Source organism: Euwallacea similis, chromosome 4 (genome assembly GCF_039881205.1).
Source record: "Euwallacea similis isolate ESF13 chromosome 4, ESF131.1, whole genome shotgun sequence".
NCBI lineage: Eukaryota > Metazoa > Arthropoda > Insecta > Coleoptera > Curculionidae > Euwallacea > Euwallacea similis.
Window position 1 is genome coordinate 673,211 of NC_089612.1, and position 12,942 is coordinate 686,152.

Consider the following 12,942-nt stretch of genomic DNA (forward strand, 5'->3'; position numbering starts at 1 on the left):
TCATTTTTAAGAGAAGTTATAAGTAATTGGAAGTTGCAAGCAGTTAGAGCTTCTAAAACACTCACAACCTTTATAGAAAGGTGATACAATTAAATATCTATTATAGGTGCATTGACCACACTTACTGAAACCCACAAGTATTTAGCATTTTATCAATTTTTTTAACTAAGATCTATGTCGTTTTAGTTATTTTATCTTCAGTATATTGTAGTTTTTATATAGATTTTATAATGATTTAACAAAATTTGCAGTTGCCATTGAACAAACAATAAGCGACGGAGTATCCGCCATCGTATCAAGAAATTGAGTGGGCGGACGATATAGGCGGACACTGTCGTTTTAAGAAGAGACCAAATACATTCATATAAAGGCCTCTGATAGAAATACATCAATTTTCCTGCCGTTTAATTAACTTTGATTTTTTTAAAATATTCTAATGAATAAAATAGCTCATATATTTGAAACCTTTTAAGGACTTCTTTGTCCTAAAGTAGTTTTCAGCCTGGATACTGCTCCAGCCTGAAATAAATCGATTGTTTGCCTCCCTGATGCCTTTAAAGTCGCTCGCCCAGTCTATCAGAGGGTAGGGCGGAAGTGAAAAACACTGTCCATTACCTTAATGCACTGTTCTGGTCCCGCTCAGGGCTGATTAATATTGTATTTTCTTAGCGTTTGGATCCGCTCGGAATGATTCCAAGGCCCGACGCTTCCTCGAGGGACAATCGAAAGATGAAAGGATGTGTCTATGCGACCGGAAGTTGCCATCTCCTTTCCGAAATTCCTGCTCACTTTGTTTAGACTCCACTATAAGTGGGTTGAAAGTTAAGAGTTTTCGGAAACCACTGTTGCCAAACCCGATTTTTTTAGTTTAATTAAGAGGGTGGAACTGAGGGGGCCACATATATAGACCCATGTGCGGGATTTAAACCTGAAAACTATCGTCCTCTTCATAGCAGAATTTGGAGTTTTTTTATGATAGGAAGCGAATGATTATGTGAATTATTCTCTAGAATAGTGGCAACGTTGCTGTAGGGCTGTAGGGCTTTTTTGAATTTATCTAAGTGCTCCTGGACCGGCTCGACGTGACACATGCCGTGTTGCTTTCCCACTTGCCGCGCGTTACTTTGGCCAGTTTAAACTTTAAAACCTATCTCCAAATTGCCTTGGCAATATTAAAGTAACTCCCTAAAATATTCATCGTTTTGCCGTATTTACGCCCGGGATAACGATACTGAGTGTTAAGAAAAAATACTTGTCGTCTAGAGAGATGTGAAAAAGTCAAAATTAGGCAAAATATAAATTGGAATAAAATTAATTAAAAGTGAAACGCTGTGTAGCTGAGTAACCGGCTTCTTTATCTTGGTCGTGGCGGCTTTCTTAAGTGAATTACCGGCTTCGGCTATTATTTTATATTAATATAAGCGCTTTTAATACGACCACGTAATGCGAATTTAGTGTTTGCTTTTACGGAAGATTGATTGTTCTTCACAAAGTTTCTTTTCTTGTACTTTTGCTCCTGGAAAGCGAGAAATCTTAACAGACGAAATGGGAAAAGTGGTGTTGCGGCCCGAGGAATAATTCTTACTTTAAAAGGCCCTTTAAAACGGTTTAGAGTAATAAAGCACCAATTACATCGTTTCGCAATGATAATCGTATATTTCGTAACAAAAAAGCGGCATTAAAATAATGAAACGTAAACCAGAATTGCCAGATGGAGTTCGTAAAGCTGATCTCGGATCCGCCGTGCATTGTGGTTTTATAGACGTAATTACTTAAAAAGCTGCAGTATAGGGCCATATAAATTACTAAATAATTTTGTAAATTGCCTTTATGCGACGTAGACCCTTAAATTACTGCGAAGCTCAACTTTAAATTTCAGCTTCCATTGTATGTGTCGCCGGCGGTATTATTCAATTTTGCTATTATGCCTTAAAGTATGCTCACGATCACAAAAAATAATGTTCAGATGCAAGTCACCATCTGTCAAGAAAACTTTAAATCTGGAAATCAAGTCATAAGTTAAAAGGTTAAACAAGAGCTGTAGCGAAAGGAGAAGTGAGGCCGAAAAAGGTTCAAATTTAAAATAAACACCGCAAACTGGCATCCGCTTTTGATAATATTAAATAGACGATAATAAGATTTTGCATGAGCTACCTATGCCTTCAGGCGAGAGATTGGGAGACGGCGAGCGTGGCGATGCCCTGGTGGGACGGATTGCCGAAAACATGGTCAAAAAAGTACTTAAAACTCCTGTTTTCTGTAGTCAAAATTGCGGCAGCAAGATCCATATCAATAACTGCGTAAAAGCTTTCGAAATACCTTCCAGCAAAAGCCAAAAAATCCCCATGTTTTGTTCCAACTTTAAATGGAAAATATAATATTTGTTATTTTGACTCACAATTTTATAACATATGACTCTCATTTCTTTTTCCGTCATAATCGTCGCAAATACGATACACATTTTTTATTTGGACATATGGGAATTGGGCTCACTGTGCGTCGCGACGCCAAACATGCGCCAGCCGCCACGGTGTTTTAGTGTCATTTTCGGCGAAAGGCCATTCGCGTGTCAGTTTGTCCGCAACGTTACGGTTTGGTACACCGCGTAACCATACTCAGGAAATTCTTTCGTTAGCGTGGTCTCGCGAATAGTGTTGGCTCGTGGTCAAGCCCACTTTTGCTTGCCCATTGGACTTCTAATGTAAGTACTTTCTATTCCTTTCAAATAACGTTTGAAAACACTGCTAATTTTCTCTTGAAATTCTTAAAGTGTGTTTACGTAGTAGGTTTGAATAATGTTGTTGGTTTGTTGTCGTTTGTAATCATAGTTAAAATAATTATTTCGAATATAAACATTGAACAAAAAAGTACTTTGCGAACAACTACATATTTGTTTTTCTTTACTTTTTCCTGGATCCCTCCTCTTTTGGATTGTTTACTACATGATCGTGATTTATTTCTACTTGATCCGTCATTAAAAATTCAGGAAAACGGTGCGTTAAAAAAATTCCAGCAGTACTAGTAGCTTAAAACTACAATACTACCTACCAAATAAATGAATTTTACCTAAAAACGTCCCTTTAATTTTTAATTTTATTTTTTGAGTTTAAAGTTTCAGTAGAATCAGGCTCTGATTTCATTTTTAAATATATTTTTTAATATTTTCAACAGTAAAAGTGACTCATTTTTCTCCAATAGGCAATTTTCAATTTTTAAAATGGGAACTTTTGTAAAGCTATTTTTGCTGTGTGTACACCTATTTGAATTTGATTATGATACGGCTCTGATTTTTTATGGAAAATATTTGCTGATTTCGGTGTTTATTTGGGAAGCATTGAGCCATTTTAAGTAGAAATGGCAAAAGCGTAACTCGTTTTAACAGACAATTTTCTATTAAAATAGCGAATTTTGTCCAGACTTTTGGTGCATTTATAGCAATTTAAATTTGGTTGTGAGTCGGCTTTATCCCAAAAATTGCAAGATTCGAGACAAAGGTTCGAATGTAAAAAGGCAGTGACGTTACTTTTTTCAATAGAAAATCTTCAATTTTTAATGTAGGATCTTTTTAAAGAGAAAATTTTTCAATCATTAGCAGTTATTTTAATTTGATTGTGACATGACTCTAGTCTTTATGGAAAATTTTGCGAATTTCAAAATTCATTGTGAAGCTTTGGGGCTTCTGAAGTGTAAAAAGGCAGTGGCGTAACCTATTTTAAAAGGCAATTTTCAAGTTTTCTAGTATCAAATTTCATAGTAGGCTTTAGTTTGCTATGGATGCCCGATGAATTTTAAGATTTATAGCAGATAGAAGTATCGATGCTTCCAAAATGTAAAGAGACAATGACATACGAGGGACTTTTATAGAGCAGACTTTTAACTCTTTTAAAATCTATATGTGTGAGTTTGAATTTTAAGTGAGTGAAAATTTCACTTTTAGATCAAGAAGATTTTGACCATAATTGCACTACTGTGAATGTTAAGTAGTTAACTAAAGAAGTAGATTCAAATGGGGGCAAACATAATCGAATCTACCAAATCTATCCCTTATCATCATCTTCCAATGAGGTTACACAAGAAGTTTCGTAATCGAAGGAAAAATGGCAACAAAGCGTTGTTCAATTATTAAAATTAAACGGCTGGCGCCTTTAACAATCGCATAAGTGTGGCAAACATGGCAAATTTGTTGGTATAAGTGCGACAAAGAGAGAAATTTAAGTCATTTTGTCAATTGTATCTATCTTTACAGGGTTGTCGCGTTTTAAAAAAATATTTAGAAAAGGGGATCAATCTGCATCTAAGACTTCTAAACTATATAAAAAATTCTCGTCACATTTCCTCTCCAATCTCTGGACTTACTAATCTAGAACAACAACTAAATTCACTGTCCGGTCGATGGATTCCATTTGATAAACCTAAAGCTATTGGATGGGAAAAATTCCCCGCAAATGAGGCGAAAAATAAGCTATTTCGGGAATAGTTGGGAGCGAGAAGGAGCAACGGCGGCAACCCGAGCGAAAGCGAAAAGGAGAAAGACCAATTCTAACATCTACCCAAATGCAATCTAATCCGGATATTTCAGTAGTAATCTGGAAATCTCAGAAGGCAATTGAATCGAAGCACCTACAGAAGTTAATAGAAAAGTGCAATATAGAGTTCTGCGGCCAAGTTGGGCGCTTACATGAGGAGCAACTCAAGGAAATTGAATTACTTAGTGATTGCGAGTACAATTGCATGAGGTGTCGTTAAATAAATTCCTTTAATTTTGGTGGAGAATTTAATGGTTATTATCCGCAAACCCCTGGTATTTTTCAATATATAAAAAGGCTAACTAGGCGCAGCTGATCATCTTCCTTCCAGGGCCTTTCGGGTCTCGGGGGATCCGGTCATCTTAATTGAACCGCCAACTCGGCTGACCACGATCCGATGGAGATGGCATGAAAAATGATCGGCCTAAAGAGAATGAAAAAGGAAAATATTAAAGATTTTCGCAATTTCCTTCTCGAAATTATACTCCAGTAAAAGCAATTTGCCGTCAGCTCGTTCGGCCAGGAGCCCTTCAGGGACTCAGGGGTGGACTTTTCGAATTTTGGAACTCAAAATCATCTAACATCGAGGCATTATTGTTTGCATCAGCCAAATGGATATGGAAAGGGGTAACCTGAAAAACCCTACTCTGCGGAGGATTATTAAAGCGGATTTACAGCTTCTAAATTAAACTCGTAAATTTGCTAGTCAATTTAGGAAAGTAAATTTAGCCTGTCACGAATGGTGAAATTATTTCAATTAGTGCCAGAAAGTGCAGCCCGGTATATGCAGCTCACTAATTAAACTTAAGGCTGAAATAAATGTCAACTATTTAACGACTGTACACAATTAAAATTTCAGGAGGAACGAAATGAAAACTTTTCTAATGAAAAAGTTGGACGGATCGGACAAATAGGTCAACGGGTGGAGTTTTAATTCGTTTCGCCTGTAATTGTTCGGCTTTCAGAATAATTATATTTCTTACTTTTGGTATTTATTTTGCTAATTACTTAATTCAAGAAGACTTACACTAAATAACTCCACAGCAAGTTTTCAGAAATCAAATTTATCTCAGAAAATCTTATCCATTAAACGAGAAGAAGAAAAAAAGAAGCCAAACATGGCGATGTTTCATTTCTCCAGTAATATTTTGAGTAGCCGCCAATAGAGATTTTCCTGTTAAATACTGTAAAACAAACCTCTTTATTGAATATGAGTGAGACACGATAACAATTCACTGGCTCTTCAGTAAATTTTTCCACAAAAATCGCCAATAATTTATTTGATAGTCAAGTCCGGAAGATGGCAGCTCATCACCATTATATTTCGTGCGATATGTCAACCAATAGATGGCGCCAAAGACCATATAAATATGAAGAATATGGTAGATGTACGGCCGCTGAAATAGTGCTAAGTATAAGACCAAAACATGAACGAATGATGAATTCATAGCTTTAAGTGTCTAGGAATAAATCAAAACACTAATTCTCGAAGCAGTCACAGATTTCTTAAAAAGCATACATTTCAAAATGTTTGCACTGTGCCATTGAATTCTTCTACGAGAACAGCTTTACCTGTATGCTTGAGTTCATCAATTTCGAGTTCAACGTAATGATAAGGCAGTGGCCAAGGGGGAATGAATAGTGGATCAAAACATGAACTCTAGAAGCCTTCATAGATTTCTTTAAAAATATTTGTTCTCCGCCCCTGATTTTATACAAGAGAAACCCTTCTCTGCGTCCTTCAACTTGAGAAATTTTGAGTTTAATTAAATGATAAGACAGATGAGTTAAAATATAAATTCTGGAAGCTTTCACAGATTTCTTACGGGCTGGAGAAACATTACAGATATTTATATCAGGATAGCACCCCACAGGTGGCACTAAGTAATAGATCATCTTGGAATGGATTGTAAAAATGTTTCTTTCCCTAAAATTGCGGTCCACTTAAAGAGGCTTGTTGCACCTCATCCAAAGACCGCAAACGCTCTGGGAAATTAGACAATATCCATTATTCTGTCTGGTAATACGGGCACCAAAGCCATCATAAAGTTTTATCTAACATCGGAACAGGCAACGAACGCTCGAAATCAATTTCGTCCTGTAATATCCGATCGACTGACCGAAAAGTCGACGCCGTGGAATGTGTTTGCTGGATATATTAAACTGGAGATGCGAAATTGGACCCTTAGATGATAAGTCCACAGGGGTGTGTATGCATAATGAAGTGCATGTGCGGTGTTTCGGCTGGTAGAGGGGTACATATTAAGAACTTGGATGAAGCTATTTTGTAATGGATGCACCCTGTAAAACTACTCCCTAAAGTCTTCAAAAAGGAACAGAAAAGCTTGAAAACGAAGGGAAAAGAGCAGGAGCGTCGCCCCCCATAACAGCTCGCCGCTTATCTAAATAAGATCAGCGACTGAATGAAAAGAATCCATATTTTCGATTTAATTTCTACTAATTTACATCCCTAAATTGAAAATGGCGAGAAAAATCTCAAACTTTCCGTCAGGCAGAAAAGCTCTCGGGATTTCCTGCCGTCTAAACGAGTTTCTCTTTTAATCACATTTATTGTCTGAACGGTCATTAATTGCCTTCCTTTATCAATGTTTTCTTATTAATGGAATTCTTATCTTTGTTCTGCCATATAATTTCATAACCCCGCCAGGATTACGACTCAAATCCATGGAGTTGGATAAACTGAAATGGCAACATGGCGAGGTTCTTTTGTCAACAACCCGTTTGATAAGCTCATGAGTGCGACAACGATCAAGAGACCATGAAGACCTTGTGTGAGTGGATGCTACGTTGCCAAGCGTTGACAATTTTCATTAATTATCTTTAAAAAACCATAAGCGTCATATCAGCATTAATTTTCGTCGAAGTTAAAAAGTGAATAGTGCTTCATTAGTGAGAAAATGGAACCTTTTTTGCTCTTGCTGCCGTTGTCAATTACGACACATTGTAGTGGTTTGTGGTAGGGCATTCTGTAAAATAATTGGGGAAGCAATTAAAGTTTTATACTTTCAAGTTTGAAGTTGTGTTTAATGGGGCAGTTGCTAAACGAGAACTATTGTTGGCTGAGGGCTTTCAATGTTGGTAATTCATACTTCTAGCTTGTGTTCGTAATTAGTTTCATTTTTATCGTTTTAACGTGAAAAAAATGTTATAAACCCCCGAGCTAAAAATGAACCCAATCTATTATGCCACGTACATGCATGTTATTAAATGAAATTTAACCCGTTGGCGCAAAAGTGGGAAAATAATTAATTTTTTAATTTCAACGCGAACGGCCACATCTATACGCGGCCATTGTACAAACAAATCAATTCGTTTGTATTAATTTAATTAAAAACAATACCCCGAGCTTATATTGACAGTTTAATATTCCATTCCATTTTTCCAGAGGACGAAATTTATGAAGTAAAAACAAGTTTATTGAGATTTAAATATTGTTAAATTCGGAACGATATCGAACCGACCGAACCTCGCTCGTGTATTATATTTAGAGATTATTTGTTGTTTATTCGCTGTATTTATTTTGTCACCCGAAACGTATAATTCAATAATGGACGTAAATTCTGGGATTAACTAATTGAGTACACACTGTAGGTGAAGTTTTTTACCTTAAACTTACGAAAATGCCTTAAATTTGGAACTACGTATTGTGTGAAAATTCCCTTGCTCGAAACTTACAATCATTCAGCTAAAATCGTTTCTTTTGTTAACGTGCCTTTTGAGAATATTAACACTGGTCCATTGTATCCAGGCAGGCTTTGCATTAACCAATTCACGCCGAACAACAGGAGGAGATTATATTTTGTTTTTATTTAACCTTACGAGATAAACAAGGACGGCTGTCTGATGGAGAAGCGGCGGACGTCACATATCAGAATAGGTGGCAGGAAAGGGCCTAGTTGTGGACATTAGAAATGATGGTCGGCAAAATATTTTTTAAGTCGACAATTTTTGAGGGTTTAATTGGGAGCAAATTGAGATCTAAATGAATATACGGGAAAATCCCCTTAAATTTACTCTGTATGTTAGAGAAACACCCTGTATGTGGGTACACAGTAAAGAGATTTTTCCCTATCAGAGCCCTTTTTAATGTTCTGACGCTAATGGTTTTTTTGAATATATATTTTCATTTCTATTAGGAGCTAAATTTGAAACTGTGTTGTGTAAACTATCAGCCCGATCCTCTCTTTTGTTAATATATCTCTAATTTCTCTTCAAAATCACGATTTGACAACAGCGTGGAAAAAGCCGCGTCATCAACATGATCATTTGGCGGCCTTGTCCTTGATCAGCTCGCACGGAAAGCAAAGTAGGTCATGCCACTCGCGGCCGCGTGAAGTAGATGACAAAACTATTCAAACCTCGTTAGTTTGCGATGTTGTCGAATCGCGTGGTTTTACTGTAAAGAGGGGAATTTTATTTTTAACTAATTCCCACTATCAGACCGTGAATATTGCAGCGAAGAGCGAAATTGCAAGCTCTGAGTAAATTAACAGTGGCTATTGCAAACCAAATATGCTTAATTCTTAATGGCCCTTATAAGGGTGTCCCAAGAACACGGCTTTATTTCCGCATGTCTCGTAGATTTTCCGTGGTGCTCTCTTCTGCTTGTTAACGCTAATGAAGCGACGGACTCTGGCATGCGGTCTACTCTGACTCTGCTAACGAGCGAACAGCATTTGGTCACTGTTAGACTAATGAGCAGAGGCTGGAAAACTTGTTACAGCAAGTGTCTTGGGCGAATGACGAATCTCTTTTATGTCTAATGAACTTAACGATGCCGCCCTTTACGGGATCTAAGTAATGGCGCGGATTTCGCCGAGCCTGTTAATTATTGCCCTTGCTAATGGGTGCTTTGTTTGATCGCAATTATGGAAAATGTGGAGAAATTAAAATTTCAATTTGAAACATAATTCCGCAAAAAGCCAATCAATTCACAATGGGAAAGTCTTTTCCAATAGATTAACTTTCAGCACATGTTTCCATCGTCATCTCGCAATTCCATTTGCGCGTTTCAACGGACTTTTTTGATTACTGATCGGAGATATAAACCGGCTCGACGACCTACAGTATTCTCAAATTGAAATGCCCAAATTGAATAAGTGAGATGGAATTCACTTTGGCGAATAGGAGGAATATTGCCTGGACATAACATGAAATATTGAAAAATTCCAGAGGCTATTCCTGGCGCAATTTCATGGATATTAGACGGCGAAGGGTGGATTAACTGTCTTAAATAAATTAAATTTTATTGATCGATGGCTTCTCTTTGCTGAGGGATGCTGCCAATTAAACCACACAGACATTGCTCCACTTTCTTAAGTAATTAAGTAAATAATTCTTTGGGTATGGCTCCATAAGAGCCACGCCTAAATCGCCGTTTAATTGGCATTAGGTGGCTAAGGGCAGGCTTAACCGTCTTAACTAAATTAAATTTATCGATCCCCGGCACTAGCTTTCTATTAGGGCGGGTTTTAAATTAGCCAACAAATTTTCATTTATTTTAGTTTAGAATAATTAACATTCTGCCCGTAACGTAAGACATAACGGTGTAAAGTTAATTGAAATTTTAATAGAAAAGATAGTCCTAATTGCAATACAAGAAGTTTCTGGTATAACTTGTTAATTGTTTGTTGCGAAGTTATTGTGTCAGCCCAGATTGTTTTAGGTGATAAAGTGTTTTCTGAACTAGGTTATCGCCGAGTTATACCGCAACAGCAAGGTTTATCAGACGGGGAAGTGCGAAGGAAAAAATATAGTTCGAAGTCTTCGCTTTAGATTTTAGAACGTGTGTGAGCAGCAATGAAGGAAAAATAATAAAATTTACCAAGCCCCAATCAAAACCTAAAAAGTATTTTTTCCCCGCAAATTTTGTAATTACCACCACTGTGCTACGGAAAATAAATATAATCAAAACGCGGTAATGTGTAGAGATACGAACGGAAGTCACACATGGAAGGAAAATATAACGGTTTCCATCGAGCAGGAATCGCTAGAGTCAATCGTTCAGGAAGGCTGCAACTTGGGGAACGAACATTCATGGCCGGCAACATTAAGTCGAGCTTAGTTGAGAAGGAATGAGGGTGAGAGAGTGTCATTCCTGCTCCTCCTCAACCGACATGTTGTCGTGAGGTCATATACAGGGAGAGTCTTGATCATCACAGGTTAATGCGATTTCAGATAGACGCTCGAATGGACAGTAGGAGGATGGGGGAAATAAGATATGATTGCATCAATGTGGATTGAGGCGAGTTTGCTGAGGATCTGAGAAATTTCAGGTGAATTCAATTGTGTTGGAAGGCTTGGAATTGGAGGTGACAAGGGTGAGAAAGAGAGCAAGGAAGGTGACGTATAAAATAGTCCCAAAGACAAAAAGAAACTTAATCACATGAGGAAAGAGGTCGTTATGACAAGAGAACAATTTCAGAGAGAAAAGAACGATATAGAGGAAAGGAAAATCTCTCCGGATAACCTTCCAGTTATCCGAAGAGAATATAAGAACAATATTAAAGAAAAATAAAGGCCAAACCGTGGGATGATAACATACAAGAACTTATAGAGGAAAACATGTGGGATAAGTATTGGGAAATAATGAGGAGGCATGGAATAATCGAGGGTAGAAAATGGGGTACAAAAGCGGAAACCGTGAATGCGATGGGGAACTTATCTCTAACTACCAACTTCCTGCGGACGAGGCGAGGATGGCCGAACTTGATGAATACACTAACCATACGGAAGGGGGGTGCCGGCCAAACACTCTGACACCGAAGTAGATGCAAAAGTAAAGGGAGGAGTTGTAGAGCATTATCAAGGGACTAAAGAATGGAAAGGCTTATCGGACGATCTGTCAGAATATCAAATGAATACATGCAGTATGTCGGTAAAGCGTTTGGAACCGAAATGCAGCGATGTGGATACCAAAATCGGGAGAGGAATTGCGCTGATAGGCCTGACACCGACACTGAGAAAGTTGCTGGACAAGGTGTACGAAAAGATGAGAAACTGGTACCAATGGAACAGGAGAAAGAACAATATAAGTGAGTTTTTTGAGAAGAATATGAGTGAAGGACTACACATGTTGGTGGCTGCACTGGATCTAAGTAACGCCTACAATTTGGAATGGCTACTAGGAATAACGGGGAGGAATTACGTTACCGCGAGATTAAGAGAGATTGGTTAGAATTTCCTGAAGGATTGCGATAAGTAGCAGAGAGGAGGAGTTGGTGCATCCGGGCTGTACATACGAATTCAGTTTGAGACTTACTTCGTGACTGGTCGGCATGAAGGGGTGGTTTGAGGTACGATGTCCTTAGAAGAGGAGGGAAGCAGATGCGGACGACTGAGTAATTCTGGTACCGGGTAGGTCGGCGAGGGAGATGGAGAAAACATTTATAAGTTTACAAGTGCGACAAAAACTTTAGAGCTGTGAGAACATTTAGTATTTTCCTTGAACATATATTTCTTACTTGACGACTTTGATATTTTTATCAAATTTAAACGAAAATAATTGAAAAAGCAAAAAATTAACAAAAGGTAAGGGGAATTAGGTCAGATATAAAGAAAAGAAAGGAAACAATGCAGAGAAGGAGAAAAACTAAAGAAAAAATGCGTAGTTGGAAATTAAAGATGGGGCAAGATTAACATCAGGGACGAAGAAATTGAATTCTTTTTTTGAAACACTCTTACGTTTGCCTTTTAATTGGCAACATAGCGTTGTTCAGTTGTCGAACAAAATCGGCTGTCCCATTTAACTGACTTATAAGCTCGACGAAGAAAACAGCTTTGACGCCGTAAGTGCGACGAGGAGAAAAGCTTGGACGGTTCACTAGACTTGCTCTTACGAGGTTGTCAAATTTTCTCGGAGAATTTCGTTCGTCTAGTTAGTTGTTTTCTTCGTTTTCTTATTGTCTTTAGTTTAATCAAAACGGAGGTGGAAAGAAGATGTTGAAGTAGATATCATAAAGAAATATAACTTTTTCTTCGGAAATGCCAAATTCTTCAGATTAATTCCGGCTCGTCCACGTGCCTCGCATGCATCTCCCCGCTAATCATGTCTGAAATTAAATTTTTACTCTCTATATTTCTAGGTATGAATTTGTTTCTCTTTGGATGCAGCGTGTCTTGAATAAAAACTCAATTCCGAACCTCAATAACCAGTGGTGTAGGTGTGTTTGAGCCATGATCCCCCTGAACTTACACCACCTTACATGTCTGTATTCCAATATAGTATATCGGAAAGCAGCTAAATTTAAAATAACACGACCGGTAAGCCCTTTATTTCGTTATCCGAGTCTTTACCGACAGAAATCCATTTTGGTGCGAAGCCCTCCATTTTCCGACTCCATGGTCGGGTATAGCGGGAAACTGCCTGGAAAATTGTCAATTCGGTTTCCTACGG

The 12,942-nt window shown here is 37.7% G+C and overlaps 1 protein-coding gene across 2 annotated transcripts in view; it reads left to right on the forward strand.

The window, feature by feature from the left end:
• Nucleotides 1-2,557: 2,557 nt before the first annotated feature.
• Nucleotides 2,558-12,942, forward strand: part of LOC136408647 (LIM domain only protein 3-like) — a 32,454-nt gene continuing 22,069 nt past the window's right edge. For both annotated transcript variants that reach the window (XM_066389755.1, XM_066389756.1), the window contains exon 1: nucleotides 2,558-2,701. The gene's annotated coding sequence lies outside the window, so the exon portion shown is untranslated. The remainder of the gene's footprint in view (nucleotides 2,702-12,942) is intronic.